General features: G+C 41.6%; 1 protein-coding gene across 4 annotated transcripts in view; it reads left to right on the top strand.

Annotated features, from left to right (window-relative positions):
• ARHGAP26 (Rho GTPase activating protein 26) overlaps positions 1 to 14,486 on the top strand; it is a 473,410-nt gene that overhangs the window by 164,414 nt on the left and 294,510 nt on the right. The window lies entirely within an intron of this gene.

Genomic DNA, 14,486 nt, shown 5'->3' with positions numbered 1-14,486 from the left:
AACTATATGAGATTTTTTACTTAGAATTTTTATGAAATGATTCAAAAGGAGTTAGGTAAAGGGAAAAGTAGAAGTTCTACTCAATTCAAAAAGGGGCTTTTAGTTACAGCATTTTGCTTACCATTGTGTGTATGCACCCAAGAAAGAAAACACCCCACTTGTGAAATCAGTCTTTGGAGAGGAAGCTCTGTGTTGTGTTCCTCGAGATTTATAGAATCTCATTAAGTTGTACCATTTCATGATGTTAAGCTCGTTTGACAGCATTCCAGTTCTTTGAGACACTTTACTTGGCAACAGGTTAATTCTTTGAATGAATGCCATGAGTTAAGCTCATTTAAGCTGTCTATTCAAGATCAGCAGTGCTAGCACAAAGATGCTTAGATCTCAGCATGATTCTCTTGTCATGCTGTTTAATTTCTCCCCTTTATTAAAAAAAAAGAAAAAGGTACACATTTTGTCAGGCCAGTACTTCTACTTCCCTGAGACGTTTGCCTGTGGCCACTTCATGACAGCTCTAAAGGATCTGGAGCGAGGGTACCACCTGGCGTGTTCTGCTCCGTGTGCCGCCAGGGGGTGAAATGCCTTCTTGTGGAGCGATGTGTCTCTGCAGTGTGGCCCCTGAGGCTGATAGCGTGCCTGTGGAGAGAGTATGCCCATGTAGCCTAAATTGGACATTTGTGGAAACCAACCATGTCTCATTAGCAGTCTAGTTACTATACTTTTGGCTCTCAAGTCAGGAAACCCAGATCTAAATTTTGACTTAGTAAAATTTTGCTTAGTAGCCATATGACTTTGGGCAAGTCACTTAATCTTTAGAGGCCTTGATTTCCTTCTCTGGAAAATGAAGATGGTCATAATACCTAGTTCCTGGAATGGTTAGGATTCAAGAAGATAAGGCATATAAAATGCTTGGCAGAGTAGCAAATAATAAATGTTCATCAATGAGTTGTTATTAGTTATTAATTAGCATGTCCCTCATGGTTATCTGACTTGATATTTCAAAAGCTAGCATCTAAATGCAGAGGAATAAATATAATTTGTAAAGAAAAGCGAGTACCGTAGTTGTTTGCTGTGTGTGGGTTGTGAGGGGAAGGGAATGGAGAAGGGTTGTATGGAGGAGTAGGTTGAATTGGGGTAGCAAAGGGGGATTGTGAAAAGTACACCACAAACTAAGATTATTCTTGACTTTAAACAAATCCTACATCTGGATGCTTTGAGCCCTTGTAGGCATCTCTCTTCTCTATTACAAGTTTAGAATTTGTAAGAATTCATATTTGTTGACGTCCATGAAAAATGGATTAGTGGATGTGTTTGTGTGGAAATGGAGCCCTGTTGTGTGATCCTGGTCAGCTGAATAGTTCCCAGAGATGGTGATCTATATGTAGGGCTCCTTGAACAAGGGCATGCCCTGCATTGCAGCTCTTGTTATTTTGGAAATGAGGTCAGTGACACTTTCTGAAGCTGAGTCATTTTCTTCTTCAGAAGTTTCCCAGAAGTTGTAAAGAGTTGCTTTTTAGGCAATTAAAACTCACCATGGTTCCTCCATCTCATTTCCACCCTTGCCAACACTTCCTACCACCTTCCCCCTGTGTTAGGCCAGAAAAGCTTTGCACATCTCAATTATAAGCCGAGAGCAAATGTGTCACATTCAACATACTGAGTGTATTTGGGAAGTCCATTTCTTTTAAGTCATCGCCTCTGGTTTCCTTGGCGTGACATGGAGAGGTTTCAGTTGTGGTTCAGAATGAGGCTGCTGAATCTCCTCTTAATAAACAGGAAGGGAGTAGAGGGTTCTGTTGTATTATTTGTGTTTTTAATGTTCAGTGTATTGTGATGCTGTTCTGCCTGGGGAGAGCCTGCCCAATTCAGGGCAGGCCGGTTTTTGGAGTCATCTGAGGGCTGAACCTGGGGAGTACCACTGACATGTGGACTCCTGGTCCACAGCCACGCTGCCTCCACTGGCCCCAGCACCCCAGGAGGCAATATTCCTCTGCCTGAACCATCCAGGGCCAGGAACCAGGCCCCTAGGGACTGCTCTCGAAGCTTAGCACCTGTGAAGTTATTCAAACTAGCCAGTCCTAAACAGTTGACCTGGCCCTGCCTTGCCTTTGGTGCAGAAACTCTAACAAAGGTCAGAGTCCGGACTCTCCTCTCCAGCCACTTCTGCCTCCTGGATGATGCTGGTGTTTTCCCACGTGGTCTATGTGGTGTTCCAGGCATCCTGTTTCTAGCACCCTTGAATATAAGAAAAGTGGTTTACTGGAGTCCCTTCTGTCTCCTCTCGTGGTTGCACTCGACTGGCCATCACCTGAAAGAACACAGGACATCCATGAGCCACCTTCTCTCCATTTTCTACACAGGTCGTCATCTTTGCTCTCAAAGATGAGGTTACCGTTGGCACTATTTTCTTTAGCATCTTTCTGCATTTCCCCCCACATCCAGGAAGAAACAGGTGAGAGGGAAAGGCATTTGCATGTGCTCAGGGGAGGCATCCCTGAGAACTCTGCATAGAGTCCTGTTCTCTGGAAGATGCCTGCACCCCTCTTTTTCCACCAGTGTGCTTTAGCAAGGCAGGGATGCTGCTAGCTGTCCTGCTGTCTTTGCAACCTTCCACAGACTTCTTGGCTTCTGCCTGCTGAGTTGGAGAAGCAAAGGGGTGAAATGCAAGTTTAGCACCTAGGAAATGTGAAAGTCAGTGAGGGAATGGTTACCTTTAGCAGCATGAGGTTTTAGAATGTTCCCAGAGTATGTAGCACAGATTAACATTTATGTAGTAGCTATTAATGTTTTATTCTATGAAGATATTACTGCATGCTAAAGTGTGACTTATTTGACTTAGAATATGTGAAGTTGTGGGGTTTGAAGATTGACTACTTTTATCCTTTAGGCTCAGCGCTGATATTTCATGTCATTGTGTAGCTGAAACTGTAGCCTTTAGGAAGTGATGTTCTAGGAGGTGAGTGTTGTGAGTTGAAGATGCCAGTGTCTCTTACTGTGTGGTGAGAACCGCCCACTCTCAACATCCACAGGGGTGCTTGTGAGAACTGCAGCTTCTTGTTCCTGCCCCAGACCTACACAGTCTGCCTTTCTGCAAGAGGGACCCTGAAGTCCACTTTCTGAATAAGGTCTTCTGTTGTCCTCTCTTCTTGGTCACAACTGGTGTATTAAAGGGCAGGCATATCCTAGTATAGTGTTCTCAGAGTGCACCAAAGCATTTTCCTTGTTAAAAACAAGCAACAGTAAAACAAAACAAAACAACTCAGGCTCCTTTACTAAGGAGCTTAATTCTTGGCTTGATGGAGGAGAATATAGCTAGTAGAAAAGATGATCAGCAGTCTCTGATATAGAGTATTAGGAATAAAGCAACAGTAAAACCCACAATAAAACCCAGTCTTTTAGTTAACTGTGGAAGAGACCAGCAGTCAGAGAGTACTTTCTGGAGCTGAACACTTCATGTAATTTCATGTAATCCTCACCCAGCCCAGGGAGACTTGTGCTCCAAGTGTCTCATGTTACTGAGGAGGGATCTGCAGTTTAGAGGGTGAGTCTTACCCAAGGTTCAGGTGGGAGTTGAACTGAGGGCACTTTTGCTGCCTCAGAACTCAGGGTATTTTAGAAGCGTTTTCGAGTGAGGAGCCTAGGGCTGTCTGTACTTGGATCTTGGGGCCGCTGCTGAGCAGTCTCCTTGCTGACTGTGAAATCTGAGGAGTGCTTTCTCACTCTCGTTTTTGGCGTTTGGTGTGTAAACTAATGGTGGTTGAACAAAAAGCAGCACACACACTTCTGTTCCCGTATCTCCTACCCTGTGCTCTTCAGAAAGTCCTCACATGGCTAATGGTTTAATGAGGCACACAGGAGATGTTCCGTGAATGCTGTGTACACTCTTCTTTTGCCTCTTATTCCTGACGATTTACATTTCTGTTCGTCTAAGGAGACTGGCATGAGTAAGAGATCCAAGCGCTGGCGCCATTTGTCAGTAGAATGTTTGCACTGCATCCCAGGGCATTGCTGCCAGTTCGTTAACCCTCAAATTCTGCCAAAAAGGGATTAATCCCTGACACTTCTGTCCTCTAGGAAGAACTGTTGTAACTCTGACCTATGAATGACTTGGAAATCAAATTGAGGATTAATTCAGAGTTTAGGGATTTAGATTTATACCTCTTGAACTTTTTGTGTCAAAGATCCTCCTTAATACTGTGAATACATTTCAGAAAGCTACTTTTAATTCTTACATCTAAGAATCTGTGTGGCCTTAAATGAGTGTGTGACTTGTAGTAGTTGTGGGTGTTACCACAACTTGCTCTGAAGAAGAATATCTTATTTTCCCAGAAGGTACTTGTTATGGGTTAGGTTGTATACCCCGACAAGTTCATAATGCTGAAATTCTGATCTCCAGTGTCTGACAACAAAAATTGTTTGGAGATAGAGTATTTGTAGATGTAGTCAAGTTCGAATGAGGTGATTAGATTAGGGTGGGCTCTAATTCAGTCTGACTAGTGTCCTGATAGAAAGGGGTAATTTGGACACAGAGCCAGACATGTACACAGGGAGAATGCCATGTGAACATGAAGGCAGAGATCAGGGTGATGTCTCTTTGAGCCAGGGGATGCCAGAGATTGCTAGCAGACCACCAGCAGCTAGGACAAAGGCATGGAAAAGCTTCTCCTTTACGTACTGCAAAAGGAACCCACTTGCTGACACTTTGGTCTCGAGCTTCTAGCCTCTAGACCTGTGAGATAATACTTTTCTGTTATTCATGTCACTCACTTTGGGGGCCTTTGTTATAGCAGCCCGAGCAAACCAATACAGTATTGGATAAGAGGGATTCTCGCAAGGAGGCAGCCATGATAGGCCCCTACAGCCTTTTAGATGGGTGGCCCAGTACACATTCCTTGAACAATCCCATTGATAAGGAGCTCCATTTCACAAAACCACCCTTTTACATACATTATCTTCCTTAGTATTTGAAAAATCATTATTTCTTATACCTTAATAAAAAGGCATTCTTTGGTGCCTTTGTATTACCTTGCTGTAGAATCGAACATTTGAAAGTTTATATGTTACATTGGTTAATATAATAAAAAATAGATTTTTTTCCCTTTAAATTGTGTTAACTCTTTTTGAGTGAATTTAATGTAAAATTTCTGAGTAAAAAATGAGTTTGTCTAAAGGCAGCTGTTAGGGGTACTGGCATGTGATACTTGGCATTATCTGTCTTTAGTTACTTTGAATAATTAACTCTACCATGCAGCATCTTATGGAAATTAATGAGCAGATGTAGGGAAAATACTTGTTTAAGCTGAAGAATCATGGTGGTAGTCATCTCTCAGCATCTCTGCATTTGTTTATTTTAAAGAGATATCTCACAAATGTATGTGATACATGGGTATTTTCTCTCAAATGTTTTCCGGAAGGAGCCATAAACCATATGGAAAATAATAGAAACAAAAGACTTCTTTTTGATGCATTGAATCAGTGTAGTCTCTTGAGGAGTGGTGTTTATACTTGGAGGAAAGGAAACAATTAGAATGCTTTATGTTTTCCAGGACTAGCTGACCCCAACAGAAGTCCATACATTTGAAGATATTGTGTGGAGTGTTGCATGCCCCATTCCCACCTTCTCTCCAGAGGTGGGCAGAACCGGAGAACTTATTAGGATCACAGGTTACTGGGCACTAGGGGTGTCATGGGGACCAAGACAAGCATAGTCCTTGCCTTCATGGGTCTTACTTAGCACTGATTGTAGAATGGCAAACACATTCGTGCAACTGGAGGTATAAATACCAGTATATTGAGTGTTCAGCAAACTTGGAGGATCAAAATGCTATGCTGCTGCTTCTGCTGCTGCTAAGTCACTTCAGTTGTGTCCGAGACAGCAGCCCACCAGGCTCCCCCGTCCCTGGGATTCTCCAGGCAAGAACACTGGAGTGGCTTGCCATTTCCTTCTCCAATGCATGAAAGTGAAAAGTGAAAGTGAAGTCGCTCAGTCATGTCTGACTCTTAGCGACCCCATGGACTGCAGCCCACCAGGCTCCTTTGTCCATGGGATTTTCCAGGCAAGAGTACCGGAGTGGGGTGCCATTGCCTTCTCCGAAAAAGCTATGAGGAAGGTGTAACTCACAGGGGGACTTCACCCTTCCAGTCTTACAGAGAGTGATGGCATAATTAGAAGGCTTTGAATTTTCATTTCCTCTCTTCTCCCCCTCCCCCTCCTCATTTATTAGCCATAACTAACTGCTGGAGACTCTACTGACCATGGAGATAACAAAGTTTAATGAAGCAGTATGAATCTATTGGACTTTCCTTCTTAAGAGTCATCATCTGATTTTTCTTGCAAACCACATTCACAGTCCTCCTTCTGTGAGCTTTCCATGAATAGGTAGATAGAGACAGCTTTCCTGTCAAGCAGCCCTAGCCTGGCATGTCACACCCACCGTGAACTCTGTCCTCGCGTCCCACCATGCACTAGGTATTTGCACGTTGTACAGGCTTTCCTTTGTATTGGCTAGTTGTTCAGTTAGTTATGTTTTATATAACTCTGTTCAATTCTAACTATCCGTCTCAGGTAATTTGCTCCCAGAGGCAGAATAACATTACTTCGTTCAGCTTTTAGTGCAGTACTGTGTGCTTGTAGTTCAATTTTGTTTTTTATAGTAATGCACTTTCAGAGTTAGATTATTTTGTTCTTTCCTTTGGGACTTCGGTGAATTACTATGTAAGAGATTATGGGAACTGAATCATGTTAGTTGATATTTAAACTGAAGCTTGGGCAAGTTTAAACATAATCTCCATTTCTGTATAGGTAGGACAAAACCCCAGAAGAATGGGAAATTGGTTAAAGAAAGAATAGTGACAGCTAGAAAGATTAATGGAAGATCTGAATAATCTACCCCAACCTTCTAATGAGTCACCACCCTTAGTATATTTTTACAGAAGGCTGCATGATGCAGGTAAAAAGTCAAAGCAGCCCTCAGTTGGAATTTGGGATCTGCCTCTTACTGGCTGTGTGAGTCTGGACTGGTGGATTAACCACTTCTGTAAGATGGGGCTAATCATACCTACCTTGTAAGATTATTTTGAAAATGGAATACTGTAATATTCTTCCCTGATGTAGTTCTCTGTTGGAAGAGGTTCTTTCTCTGAAGTTTGCTCTCTATCCTAAAACCTGGGACTTCATTGTTCTTACAGTGTACCTTAGTGTTAGGAGGTATTTCTTTGAGCCTGTTTCATTTTGATGGCATACCTACATTTCAAGTCTTCTATAAGTTGAGAGTGAATACAGGTACTTTAAGGGTATATGTGTACAGGAGGAAGAATCTATTTTCAAACTATATGTGATAATCTATTATTTATATATATTTCCTATACAAGATAAAAGGTTTAAGCCCTTCTTTCCAATTTATGCTCTCGAAAGGAAGCCATACGATACTACTTTTAAGTTAAAATAATACTCTGCTAGTTTGGAATGTGGTGTGTGTGCGTGCATTCGTTTGCGTGTCTTTGTGATGTTTTGCGAGTGTAAGACTGTGTTTTCCAAAAAGGATCATCTTATGTAACAGACTTTGTTTCAGTGCTCAGCCTCTAGATGGCAGTGTTGTATACGTATTATAAGTGTTAGCTGGTCCAGTGGAAAATTAGCTGTCCTTTCTACACTGACATTTAGTAGTCAGTGGTGTGTGTGTGACGTGTGTTTCTGTAGAAGAAACCATCATGTGAATATTACCTCTTAAAGGAAAGGCATTCTAAATGACTCATTCTTTCCCTAGAAATTCCTTCCTTCCCACCCTTCTGTGATGGATCACTTCATACCCACTTTCCTGCAGAAGCAAGCATGCTCAGTGAGTGCAGCCTCTGTTTTGAACAGTGCATTTTACCTTACTTTCTGAACTCATGTGTCAGGCTCTTTGCTTCAGGGACAGCTTATTCGAGGCTGGTGTTAAAAACAGATGAGTGATTGGGACTGTTCAGTTTGTGCTGAGAACCAGGCATTTCTGCTTTTCCCTTTTGGTGCAGTCTGCCTTTATCTTCTGCAGCAGATGAATCCATTTTTCCTGGTTTCAAACTTCCCCTCCCCTCCCCTTCTCACCCCTTGTTTGAAATAATATTTGATTTTGCCTTCCTGCTGGTTGGTTAGAGTGCCGGTCTCAATGCCGTTGACATTTCGGGGAGGAAATGGCTTTTTCCTTCCTCAGAGGGTGTTCTCCTGCTCTGACTTCCATGATTTGGGTGGGGGTAGAGTGGGGAGAAATATTGTACTTTCTGAATTGCTCCTTGACTGTTTCATAAAATAAGCTAGTTGAGAAGTTCTTAGAATCTTTAGACGTTGTGTATTTTTTAAATTGCTGTGTTTTTTTTTTTTTTTTTCTTTTCCTTTTTAAAAAGTTAAATGAGAGCGTATTTGCTGTTTGATTCTGGTTTAAGTAAGAATGGGATGTGCTGGTTAATGAATTGTGGTATGAAGTAAGGCAACCGTATTTATTTTATTTCTATTACTTAATCCTGTTTCTGTTCTTTAGTCTACATGGTGAAATTTGGAATTTTATTGATTGAATATACCAGTTTATTTGCTAATTTCTAAGTATAAAATGAGTTTAGTTTTTAAAAACCAAAATTTTGCTATTATATGAGTCTGAAGAAAGGAGACAGTTCAGTGTATAAACTCCACTTACCTGTGTGTCTGTTCATCATGAGATAGAATACTAAGAAGGATTGATAAATGACCTAGAAGATTTTTAGAATTAGAATATTTTTTCGTAGGTTGTTATCAAAATAACAAGCGTTTGCATTCCCCCTGAGGGTTATTCTTCCTGGCAATGCTTTCTGCTGGTGGTGTGTGTTGAGATCTGCTTACTCTTCGGTCCGTGGTGCCTGTGGTGCATAACTGGCACTCAGTCAGTATGTTTCATTAAAGACCGTGTAACTTACTGTGCCAAAGATGTCTTTGTCTGGGCTTCCTGATGTTTCGTGACTTCATTCTCCTTTAAAGTAAAAATGTAAGGAAATTATCCGAAGCGATTGGCAGTATTCCTCTGTAGACTGTTATCTTTGCTATGGTCCTGATTATTTTAGGACCTCTCCTCCCAGGAGCTCAGTGCCATAGGCTATGGTAGGTTATGATTCATTCACTCATTAGGATCATATCCTTTCTAAATAATTGATTAGAAGCCTGCTTCCGAAAATTTCTCAAGGGCTGTACGTGTATTTGTGTATGTGGGGGTGGGGGTGCGTGTAGAGGAAGTCCTTTCCTCCTTCTCCTGTTTCCTTTCTCCAGAGAGAGAGATAGAGAGAAAGAAGTGCCTTCTCCCCTTCCCTCCGTCCTCCTGAGGAAACGGTCACCTTGGATCCCAGGGCACAGATCCTCCCTGCTTGGGGTGGGGGCAGTACAGTGTTGAGCTTCACGGATGGGCCTTGCTTTAGAGTCAGGCAGACTGGGCTTTCAAGGTGAGGCTTTGCCGTTGCCTACCAGTTGAAGATTGTGCAAGTCATTTCTGAGCCTCAATTTTTTAAAAGAAGTATAATGAAAGTACCCACTTCACTGCGAGGAACAAATGATAGTGCTAGCCACACCCTTAGCCCAGTGCTCGGCCCATAGTAAACAGTAAACCTTAGCTGCAGTTGGCGGGCCGCTGTTTGCAGTGTCTGGTTTCTCCCTCACGTCTGTCTTTTCTCACCTGTAGCCCACTGCAGGTTACTCTGGCGTGTGTATTTTTCTCATGTGCAAGCATATGTAATGCACAAGGACCGCCAATGGTTATTTATCTCAGAACATGCAAATTGTGCAGATTCATACGTTTTTGAATGGTAGATGAATATAGTAGATGAATGTTGCCCTTCTGTGATGGCACTGAGTCCTCATATTGGAAAAAAATGGGCAAGTATCCCCAGTTCCCCTTTCGTTAATGAACTGGAAAGACTCTGCTCAGTTGGACTGTGAGGCACATCGAGAATGCACATGCATCGTTGTTAGTCCCAGGGCACGAGATGCATTGTAACATGTGGGGATGCCTTGGGATGGAGCTCAGGTAGGGAGAGGCAGAGAAGGACCAACACAGACCCCAGAATCGCAGGCTGGCAGTCCGTAGATGTTCAATTTGGCTTGAATAGTGTTTGAGGCAACATTTGAAAATGGGAAAGATGTGTAAACACTGACCCTGACTTCCCACGTGCCAGCTGTCTATAGAGCTGAATGGCACATGCCTCGTTTAGGTGGGGCATGTGCTTTCTACTTTGCGACAGTCTCCACCGTGCCCTGACGTCCCCCACCATGGTGACGGGACAGCTGCCATTTTGCCTTGCATTTTGCTGTTGTTTTTCCCATAGAGGGAAACCCCTTTTGTTTCTGTGACTTTATCAGAAAGCAAAAGTGAAAAAGAAAAAATAATGAGCTGCGCATTTTAAGGTAAATGAGACCACACCTGTTTTCCTTGGGGCAGGGAAGACTCTTATCCAGTTTTCCTCATTTTGCTTACTTGTCTGGTCTCTGTAGATATTTGACTCTGTAATCTCACATATACACGGAAGAGATGTCATTCTCCAGGATTATTCTGCTTTGTCCATAAGTTTGTGTACAGAAGATCTGCCATATGTTTGGTAACATGAAGATCTGCTGAAACCTTGCGTGCTTGTAATTGCCAAGGAACAGTTAAGGATCAGTTTTGCCAGTAGCACTTTAAAGGCAAAGACCACTTCCTTTGGCACTCATGTGTCTCTCTTTACCTGTGACTGGCAACCTCTTCTCTAGACCTTCATCGTTTTCCTCTGTCTTTCTATCTAGGCACAGTGAGGCAGGTTTTGTGCACAGGCTGTGAGAACATGTGTTTCTGTGGATGCCACAGTCCTTTTACTCGGAGTTTAACCCTTATATGTGCAGTACTGTGGATAGAACCTGGGGAATGAACTCTTGACAGCAGAAGATTTATAGTCTTATGAATGAGTAAGCCCTAGATCTTTGGAGGTCAGTGTAGAAAGATAAGTACTGTTAGATTCTGAGTGTGTTTCAGTGGGGTGGAGTGAGTTAGTAATAGCATCTCCTGGTCCAGTAGGAAGTGGGTGAATTGCCAAGCCACTGAGATCACCGTTGTTGACTCAGATTCAGGAATAAGATTAGAGTAGGAAGGCTGTCCAGCAACCCTGGAATCAGAAAGCTGTGACCTGACATGAGTGGTCCCAGGTTCCTGGATGTGCGAATAAATGATGTATTACTTTACGTGGACCCTTTGTGGAGACCAGAGTTGAAAGGAGATAAGGTGGTGGGTAGCAGTTTGCCTTTTGATAGGTGAATAACTATTTTCTGCATCGCCCCAGTAGTGTGAGAGGCAAAGTGCTTAGAAAATTGCACATCCTTATTCATGCGTCTTAAGAGGATCCAGATAGAGCACCAACCAAGGACTTGTTCAGAGTGAACAGGAGGTACTGTATTTGAAGTAGAATTTTAGGATTGAACTCTAGAAAGGATTATAAATCATTTGTTCTGTCCTCTGGTGGGTAGTGGGAACACTCTGTCAGGTTTTCTAGGATTTGCTGAAGACCCCTTATCAATGATCAGACATTAAGTCCAAAAGGGGGAAGTAGGCCACTTTTACTCAGGAGGAAGAAGGAAATGGCCATGATCTCAGAGCCTGTATGTCAGCCCTTGGCTGTGGTAGAGGTGTGATTTTTCAGTGGTATGTGACAGTGTTTGGGGGGGTGGGGATCATGTGTATCAGAAGCACCTGTGACTCTTTCTTTCCCTTTTTAATCTGCCCTTCTCCTCCCATAATTTGGACACTACCCAACACTTGTCATCTGTTCCCTCCACTGACCTGCTGCTCATTTGCTCCTGTGATAACAACTACTTTTTGGACCACTTACGTTGTGTCTGACATTTTGAAATGCCTTATACATAGTTCACTTAGCCTTCACGATCACCACATGAGGTAGGTACTCTTATTGTCTGTTTTTTAAAGAATAACATAGAGTCATTCAATTACTTGTCTGCTAGCAAGCACTAAAGTCAGAATGGCAAGTAAGGTTAGTTGACAAGTGGTATATCTTGGGTATTTAAAAACATTTTTTTTATTGAGTTATAATCAGAATAAAATGCATAAATCTTAAGTCTATATCTTAATGACTGTGCACACACAGACACATCCTCCCACATACCTGTGTGACCACCTAGGTCAAGTTATAGAACACTTCTGTCACTCTGGCGGGTTTTCTTGGGCACCTTCCCAATCACTGCCCATACTTCTTCTCTAAGACGAAATCACTGTTCTGGTTTCTCCCAGCACAGGACTTTTCAAGAATTTGAACATTGTATAAATGAAATCCCACTGTCGGTAGTCTTTTGCATCTAGCTTCTTTCCCTCATTATTATTTCTATGAGATTTATTCATGTTGTTGCATGTAACAGTAGTTGGTCTTTTTTATTGCTTGTGGTGTTCCATTATTTTAAATATACAACAGCTTATTGTCTTGTGAATGAATATTTGTCTTCTTGTTGCAAAACCTGGCTATTGTGAATAAACCTGAGTATTCTCAAATGTGTTTTTTGGTAGATATGTGCTCATTTCTCTTGGGTATATAACTAGAGGAAGAACTGCTAGATCATAAGGCATAGGTTTAATTTTAATAGATATTTCCAAAGTGGTTTTATCACTTTGCTCTCCCATCAGCAGTGGATGAGAGTTCCAAGTACTGCATTCTTGCCAGTACTTGTTATTGGTGGTCTTTTGAATGCTTTCCATTCAGAAGGGTGTTTATTTCACTGTGGTCTTAACTGCATTTCCCTGATGTGCCATCACGTTCCCTTCTGTTTCTTATGTTTGTGGCCCTTTGTGTGTCCTGTTTTATGAAGGTCTTTCATCCATTTTATTAATTGGGTTGTTAGTTCTTTTTTTTCTTATTTGTTGACATTCTTTGCATATTCTGGATGTTTGTCTCATTGGAGATAAAAATTACAGACACCTTCTCTTACTCCCCCAGTAGTATCTTTTACTCTCTTAGTATCTTTTGACAACTGGACGTTCTTTTATTTTGGCAAAGTCCAAATTTATCCTTATTTTTTATGATTAGTGCTTTTTGTGTTCCTCTGCAAAATGCAAAACTCATTGCCTTTCCATCTCTTGGATATTTTTAGGCAAAAAAAATGTGGACACCCACTGCTATAGAATGTAAACCACAGTCACACTGGTCGTCATTGGATTCCTGTTTTTGAACTGACTGTTTGCCTAGAGTGGTGTTCTGAGCCCTCATCTTTATAAAGCACTTTAGGTTTCACAGAGCTCTTAATCATTCGACCTCATTTAACCCTAGGCAGGAGCTCACTAAGGCCTTGCAGGAGGGTCTCGTCCCTTCTGATGGCCAACAGAAGCTCTCTGGCGGCTGCAGTACCTCCATGTTTCTTATAGCTTTGTTCTTGAGGGCAAAGCATTAGACTGTGTGGTTTGGTTCCTGGCTCTGTAACTGGGGACAAAGTACTTAACCTATTTGTGCCTTGGTTTTCTCATCTGCTAAATGGGATAATGAGAATATCCCTCCCTCATGATGTAGTTGTGAAGATGAAATGAATTAATTACTATATAGTGCTTAACACACTATCTGGCACACAGAGTTGGGTTATTATTATTGTAGTTTTATTATTGTTTGATGGGGGTCACAGTTATTTTTTTAATTGATGTATAATTGACTTAAAATATTAATTTTGTTTCAGGTGTACAACACAGTGATTTTTTTATAGACTACACACCATACAAAGTTATTATAAAATATTGACTATATTTCTTGTGCTGTACATAACATCCCTACAACTTATTTGGCCACTTGTATGTCTTAATTCCCTTCACCTATTTTGTCCCTCCTCTCACTCATCTCCCCTCTGGTACCTGCTAGTTTGTTCTCTGTATCTGAGGACCACAGTTATTTGCAGAGCTGAAAAGACCTCTGATCATTTACTCCATTTTCCTTTTATTGTGTCATATTTTCCTTCCCTCATTCCACACTCCTACCTCATGAGTCCTCTGTCTCTTTCCCTCTTTATCTTTCCACTTTTGTTATGAAAAGCCAGATGCATTTCACACATGAACTAAATTGATACCTGAATGAAAGTGTACTGTCTTATCGGGACTGGCATGGAATGTGTAGGGTCATTGAGAGTTTTGCTCAGTTTCTTTTGTTTTGAGGGATGGTGGCTAGCAGGGGCATAGAATATGGAAAGGAAGTGACTACTTGATTCCAAAATAAAGTTGACCCATTTACCTTGGTTCTAGGAATTACAGACATAAGAGATTTGTGTAATAGTGGTTTAAATTGTAATAAGGGAAAAGAAAACTTGAAGCCAAGTGAGTGTTTTCTAGATGGCTAGAAAGGATAGTATAATACTGTGATCCAGATGTTAACATACATGAGGCTGAGAGAAAGTTTTCTGAACTTGGGGTGATAGGATTAGTATCAAGTGTGCTAAATCTATTCAGCTTTATGTCACCCCATCCCTCCAAAAAAAAGAACAA

The sequence above is a fragment of the Bos indicus x Bos taurus genome, chromosome 7, assembly GCF_003369695.1.
Source record: "Bos indicus x Bos taurus breed Angus x Brahman F1 hybrid chromosome 7, Bos_hybrid_MaternalHap_v2.0, whole genome shotgun sequence".
Classification (NCBI taxonomy): domain Eukaryota; kingdom Metazoa; phylum Chordata; class Mammalia; order Artiodactyla; family Bovidae; genus Bos; species Bos indicus x Bos taurus.
This window is presented reverse-complemented; position numbering and strand designations above follow the sequence as displayed.